At 35.7% G+C, this 7,983-nt stretch overlaps 1 pseudogene; it reads right to left on the bottom strand.

The window, feature by feature from the left end:
- Positions 1-1,795: 1,795 nt before the first annotated feature.
- Positions 1,796-4,438, bottom strand: LOC104894242 (heat shock cognate 70 kDa protein-like; annotated as a pseudogene).
- Positions 4,439-7,983: the final 3,545 nt, after the last annotated feature.

Here is a 7,983-nt window from a genome sequence, read left to right as displayed (position 1 = left end):
AATTTGAAAAAAAAATCAGCGAAAAATCCAACCAAATTATACCTAGAAACTTCAGCTCTGATCCTCTTAACCATATTTGTGATGTAGTATGTTAAATCAATTTCCGACAGTAATCAAATATAGAATTTCGAACAAAAATGGAGTAAATTGGAAGAGAAGAATAGCAAAAAATCGAGAGCAAAAGTAGAAATAAGAAGAAATTTTGAAAGAAGGAAAAAGATTGAAATAAGAACAATGAAGAACGAAATAAGTTTAAAAATCGTATAAAAACCTAACTGCACCGTTAAAAAAAAACAAAGAAAAAAAACCAAAAAAACCTGCGCGCGTTATAAGTGAAACTTTTGGGCTCAGCCCGTCCGACCAAACACATTGGGTCAGACGGTCTGACCCAATAGTTTCACAACAATTAATTATCATAATAGAAGCCTCTCTGTCTAAAGCTAAGTAAAAAAGCACAATAGAAATAATATGTAAGAAACTAAACTTATCTACAAAGATCATGACCTGAACTTACGATTAGACAACATGAGTTGGACTAATATAAAAAAGAAAGGCCACATAAATACATGAGCTTCTTAAAATCTTTTAAGGAAAATAATATTTCATTGTGTGTTGAGGTATAATTAGTTCACAACTAGTGGATTGCAACGAATCCATGGTTCCTTATGGTATTAGTTAGGAACTCCTCCCTTTAGTTAGCATGGTCATACCTCAGTGTAATACTACTTACTAGCTCCCAAATGACAACTAAAGAAGCATAGGTAAAAGAACTCTAAACTAAAGCTGGCATATCCATCTCCCTTGAGACTCCTCGGTCCTCCCTTATGAATTATGACAACTTAAACCTCATAAATAGTATTGAAAAATCATAAATAGCCATTTAAGGTCTTGTTTGCCATATAAGTTAGAGATAAAATTGGACATAAGAGGAAGATGGAGAATGCAATAATTGAGTATACAATGCAATGGCTCCATTGGAATTCTCTTCTTACAGAACTCTTTAGGTTCGAGGAGAGGTTGGAAGAGCTTGAGAGCATTTGTGACTTGCAAGCAAATAATCAAGAAGGTGCACAAGGTGTTGAGGTAAGCACTAATATGATGGAAGGAAGTCATTGACATTGATTAAGCTTAAGTTTAATGGTGTAAAAAATGAATTTGTAAGGCTAGAAGTAGAAGTTTACGTCAGAGACGTTTTATCTAGTATACCAATCCAAGCTAGCAAACAGGATATACGTAAAGACATTGAATGCAAGAATCATTGTTCTGTCTTTTTCTTTGGCTGTTACTCTCTGGAAGTCTGGAACGATATTCATCGACCAAAAGAATCAGTAAGTTAGGGACCCTGCTTTAATGTGCTTGCTAGTTTCTACCCAATAATGAAAGTTTTCTTTCACTCTTCTGTTTTTAGTCTACTACTCTACTTATAAGGCAGCCGACACATCTCGCGAGATCCATTTCTTACATTCCCCAATTAAGTAAAATACATAATAATGAATAGAAAAATAAAACAAAAAGACTCCATGTAAAAAGAATATGAACTTAGTTGGAATTACTAAAAAACCGAACCATCAGATTTTAAGATGTCTGAATAGCAAGCTCCACATAACAGGAAAATCAAAAGGTGGCAACACAAAATTAAAACAAAAGGGTGTCGCGGACTTGCTGGAGTACAAGCTATAAGTCTCTACTCTCTAGATAATCCATCAGTAAAGCATTAGCATAACTTATAAAAAGAGTTCTTCATTACCTTGCTAAATTCCATCATCAATCTTAGGAGAGGTGTGACTACTGACTAGACCTTAAAGACGCATTGTCGCCAAGATAGACTCACAGATCCTCTCAAGCTCAATCTTTTTCTCCTCAAACCTAATGGCCTTTGGGAGCATGTAATTCCAGTTTAGCCATTCAGTTGTCTTCTCAATTGCATCACCCAAAATCTCCTTGTTCTTTGTCCCAGTCTTATTTCCGCAGCCTCTCAAAGTGTCTGCCATTTTGTTGACATAAATTTCCAAGTCGTTCTTAGCTATGGCAGCCTTCTTACGCTCCTCATCCTTAGCTTTGAATTTACTGGCGTCTTCTAGCATCCTATCAACCTCCTCCTTTGGCAACCTCATACTGTGATTGGTAATGGTTAATTGATTCTTGTTACCAGTGCTTTTATCCTCTGCTATCACAGTCAGGATGCCATTCTCATCAATCATCAAGCTTTCAATTATTTTTGGAACACCTGCGGGTGCTGGAAGAATGGCGTCGAGAACAAATTTACCCAAGAAGTTGTTATCCTTGGCCATCCGTCTCTCACCCTCGTACACACATATGGCAACATTGAGTTGATTGTCATCTCTTGTGGTAAATATCTTCTCCATCTTCACAGGGATCGGTGTATTTCGAGGAATCACAACTTTCACCTCACCACCACTAATCTTAACACCAAGGGATAAGGGAGTAACATCCACGAGCACTGCATTCTTACTGCAACCATCTACACCAGCCAAGACAGAAGCATAAAAAGCAGCACCATAGGCAACAGCCTCATCTGGATGAATGCCTTTGCACAGCTCCTTACCATGGAAAAATTCTTGCAACAAACTCTGGACCTTAGGGATCCGAGTTGACCCACCAACTAGGACAACATCATGAACATCACTCCTCTCCAAATTTGCATCCTTCAAGCACTTCTCAACAGGGTCCAAACAAGCCATGAACAAGTCCATATTTAGTTTATCAAACCTTGCACGATTAAGGGTTGAATAGAAATCAATGCCTTCAAAGAGAATCAATCTCAATAGTAGTCTCAGTAGTAGAGGAAAGATTTCTCTTAGCCCTCTCACAAGCAGCTCTCAATCTCTCAAGAGCCCTAGGATTGCCACTTATGTCCTTATTATGTTTCTTTTTAAATTCAGTTACAAAGTGATTCACAACCCTATTGTTAAAATCTCCTCCGCCAAGGTGGGTGTCCCCGTTTACTGCTTTAACTTCAAAAACATTATTCTTCATAACAACTATAGAAACATCGAATGTCCCACCACCGAGATCAAAAACCAATATGGTCTTGTCTCCAACACAATTACTCCTATTAATCTTCTTATCTACACCATAGGCAATGGCTGCAGCTGTTGGCTCGTTAAGAATTCGCATGACATTGAGCCCAGCAACAATGCCAGCATCTTTAGTTGCCTGGCGCTGGGCATCGTTAAAGTAGGCGGGAACAGTGACCACAGCATTCTTCACCTCTGTGCCAAGATAGGCCTCTGCAGTGTCTTTCATCTTCATCAAGACCATCGAAGATATCTCCTCAGCAGCAAATTGCTTTTCTTCACCCTCGAATGTGACCATAATCATAGGTTTCTTGAAATCCCCAGTATCAGAACCAGCAACAACTTTAAATGGCCAAAGCTTCATATCTTTCTGTACCACTTCATCACTAAATCTCCGACCAATTAGCCTCTTTGCATCTGTCATTAATATGAATTTACAAGAACAATAGCTTAATAAACAGTCCATAAGCCAAGAGCAATACCAGCAATAACATAATTGAATACTATCTGTTCGAATTTTGATTAATTTCACCCATTTCTACTTTGCACAAAATTAGCCAAATTGTTTAAGAAATGCGTGACACGAAAACTTTGTGAGTTGACAACTTACATTTTCCAAAATCTAGTCATTAGATGATCGTAGAGAAGGACGATGTTTGTAGACCAGTAAAGCCAAAAGTATGATAGAAAACTAGACATATTTCCACCACATAGGGACTAAAGAAAATCACAAGCAAGAAAAATCTATATATATGCATTTCTAATTGTTTCCTATCCTATTTGAATATTTAAAATCCTATCTTATCTCCTTTCGAAAAAAAAAAACCCTATCTTATCAAAAACCTCTTCACTTTACCCTGCTGAAATAGTTGTATTTTTATATTTACAACAGTAAAACATAAACAATTGTATTAACCATCACAAATGAATAACTGTTGCAAAAAAATTGCTTCTCCAATTACAGATGATTCATTTTCTTAACTATCTAAGTATCTAACCATATTTTTTTCCATAATAAACCTTCATTAGTGGACGGATTACGAATGAAGATGTAAAATCATGGCATACATGTGTTTTATGCATTAAATAAAAAACTTAGAAAAAGAAGACATAAAAGAATAGAAAAAATGTTAAGAATCAAACTTTAATATTTAAAACATAAGAAGAGAAAGAAACGAACCAAAGATGGTATTCTTAGGGTTCATTGCTGCCTGATTTTTGGCACCCTCGCCAATAAGACGCTGGTCTTTGGTAAATGCCACCCAAGACGGCGTCGTACGGTTGCCTAAGTCATTGTGTATGATTTCAACTCGGTCATTCTGCGGCTGCCATACTCCTACACATGAATATGTTGTCCCAAGATCGATTCCTATGGCCGGCCATAGTCCTTTTTCACTCATCTTTCTTTTTTTCTGGTTCCGTTGGAATTACTGGAATTTGGGGGCTCTTTTACAGTTAATGTTAAGCAGGAAGGAAGTGAAAAGTTTTTTAAATGGTAGTATAAATCTATAATGGGTGACTTTATGGCTTTGCGGGAATTCCAAAATTATGAATTCTTCAATGTGTTTAAGAGGTGATTGGTTTGTGGAGAGAAAAGGGAAACTGGGAAAGGTATGAGTAGTGATGGCAACTAGTGCAGGTTGGGTGGGTCGGGTCGTGGGTCGTAGTGGGCTGGGTTAAGATTTCACGACCCAGGACCGGACTGTGAAATTCATGGGTTGGGCGGGCTGAAAAATCTTGGCCCACACCGGTCTATTACCGGTTTTCACGGTTCGGGAAGCGGTTCGTGGGTCTAGTAGGCTAGACCGGGCAAGCGGGCCGGCATTACAATTTTTTCCAAAATTATTTAATCATTGAAAATATTCATTATTGTTACGTAAAATCTTTAAAATGAATTAAAATATATACAATTATTAATATTAATGAATAATTTCATTATTTTTAAATTTGATTGAATTATAATATATGCAATTTGATTAAAAATATACACAATTTGGTTCAATATTTACTTAGACTGGGCTGGTTCATGGGCCGAGGTGGACCAGTTTCGTGGCCCTGGCTGGGCAGTTTTAGTAGCATGATGTAGTGGGCTGGCTTCAAGAAATTTGGCCCACGGGCCACACACCAATTTCACGGTTTGAGCTGGGTTGGACCAGGCTTTTTGCGGGCCCGGCCAACACGGCCCACGAGGTGGGCTGGGCTAGATTGGCCCGCACTGTTGGCCATGTCTAAGCATGAGAAAGGGTTATAAGGAGAATGAAAAGCGTTTTCCTGGATTAAAAATGTCGTTTGGTTAGGAACATCAAAGAGAATGAAATAATAATAATAATAATAAATAATAACAATAATAATAATTATTATTATAAATAATTATAATAATATAATAATAATTATAATTAATAATAATAAATTATAATAATGGTAATAATAAAAATAAGTAATAAATAATAATAATATATCATAAATAATAATAATATTAATATTAATAAAAAAATATTGATAATAATAATAATAATAATAATATAATAATAATAATAATAATAAATAATAATAATAATAATAATAATAATAATAATAATAGTAATAATAATAATAGTAATAATAGTTGTATGGTAGAGGGATATGGGGTAATCGGGGATCTCAGGGAAATCAAACTAAGGAGAAGGAGGGTAATCCTAATAAGAAAAAGGGATAAAGGGTTTGAAAAAACACACTAACCAAACACTCACAAGGGAAACAAGGAACCCAATTCTCTTTCCCTTTCTTGAAACCCTCCAACCAAACGCCCTCTTAATTCTTTCTTTTCAAATACGGGGATCTTAGAAACCCCAACAGTCAACTACTACGTCTACGATAATTTAATTTGAATTTCTATCTAAATTAGAATTGGAGTACTATAGAGTAGCTCCAATTCACCTAATTTTATTTTGTAAACCTAGGACATATGAGTTCTAAAGCGTCAGGATGGCTCGCAAACTATCCGAATTTTGCTCGAAAGGCCCGTTTCAAGGTCGGGATCTGTTCGAGACATTAACGAGTCGAGCTTGAGCCTAATGAAGTTCGGCTCAAAAGATTGTGTTGGAGTTTAAGATTTGGTTATTGTTGATAATTATGTTGTTAAGAGTTTAGTACTATTCTTAGTTAGTTTGTTAAATGTATGTAATTCTAACATTAGTTTGGTTACTTATTGTAATTAGTATAAATAGGTAGGTTGTAATATTTAAATATTTCACTTTACTTCTTACATCATAATAATATACACATTTCATTTCTCTTTCTCTCTACGCTCTTCGAGCTCTCTCTAAGCCATTAATGGTTGACTTCATTCTTTTCTCCTTTCTTCCTCCCTAAAACACGAATTCTAACATGGTATCAGAGCGAGAATGATCCTAGCTCGTAAATTCCGCACAAAATCAAATCCCTAATTCATCATGATTTTCCCAAATTTTTTCTGTTTGAAGTTTTCTGAATTCACGCTCAAAATTGAGCAATTAGTTGCCCATTTATCATCTAGTTTCATTCGCAAATTATTTTTTGAACCTTGATCGGACAATTTATAGATTCTCAAGGGTTTGCCTAATTAAATTTCAAAGCTCGTTGCCGCCCCAAGTTATATATACAAATACGTTTAGAAAAATATCTAACTAGTTAAAATTGTTCAATGAACTTATACAAACTAAAGCAAAATGCTTCAAATCCACCCCATGCATGCATGCTCATCATCAAGAAGACTTGAAAGAGAACATCTGGTTACCATGCAATGTAAGGTTTAAATTGATCGTTGTAGGGTACAAATACATTAACCAACAAGAAGATATATAATACATGTCAGCTAGAAGCTGAAATAACAAATAGAGGTCCGCATGCAGGGGCGGATCCAGGATTTGGAGTAAGGGGTAGTGTAATATTTCTAACTATGTATCAAATATGGGAAAAAAATCTTCATAATATATTACATTTGAAAAGTTATAAAATTCAAATACAACCTAAAAGTAGTTGTATGTTCAGGTTGAGTATTCTAAATTCTAATTCACCTTCTTGATTTTGAGGAGGAATACCACTTGATGGAGAAAAAAGTTTGTTGGCTTGATTGATTTAACTTAAAATTATGTCCACTTTTATTTTGTGTTATTTCTGAAATAGTTCTCTTGTAATCTCATCATAACTCTATAATATGTTGATTATACATATAAAATAATTCTTTAATAAATTTCAGCTAGATTCTTTTTTTCAGCCATTGTAATTCAACGTTAGAAAACTAACACTCTTAATTATAATCTTTAAATTCACAATTATAATTTTGGTAAAAAAACCTAACAAATCTTTAAATTCACAATTATAATTTTGGTAAAAAGAACAATGAAATGAAACCAGGAAGAAACCAAAACTGAAAGAAATTAAAAACACACAAACATTTCAGTTGAAAAAATTCCAAAAATAAATCACATCAAAATTCATCAGAAGAACACAAAACTGAAAGACGAAAAAAAAAGATTACCAAATTGGACAAGAAAACCAAAGAGACGACGAATGTTGAGTGAAGAACTCACAATCTTCAAATCTTCAATTACCTTAAAACTCCTTTTCCACATTATCTTCCTTCAAATCCCTAACCCTTGTAAAACTCTCTGTCTCACAATCTTCGTCTTGCACCTCCACCTTCATCCCCCCGATTCATGACCCATCCTCAACACTACCCCTAAAATCAGTACTACCCTTAGAAGCAGCTTGTTTTCTAGGCACTAACTACTAGTGGCGAAGAAGCGAAGGATGATGAAGAACCGGCGAGATCTCCGAGAAAAACTGACAGAGAGTGAAGCTTTGAGTTTGAGATAGTGAAAGCAAACGGCACGTGCTACCCCTTGTTACTATGTAGATCCGCCCCTGTCGGCATGGGACGGGCCAGCACGCGAGTCGGCCCGACCCGGTTTAATTTGGGCCCGTC

The sequence above is a fragment of the Beta vulgaris genome, chromosome 1, assembly GCF_026745355.1.
Source record: "Beta vulgaris subsp. vulgaris cultivar EL10 chromosome 1, EL10.2, whole genome shotgun sequence".
NCBI classification, from domain to species: domain Eukaryota; kingdom Viridiplantae; phylum Streptophyta; class Magnoliopsida; order Caryophyllales; family Amaranthaceae; genus Beta; species Beta vulgaris.
Note: the sequence above shows the minus strand (reverse complement) of the source record. Positions and strands in the feature narration are given on the sequence as shown.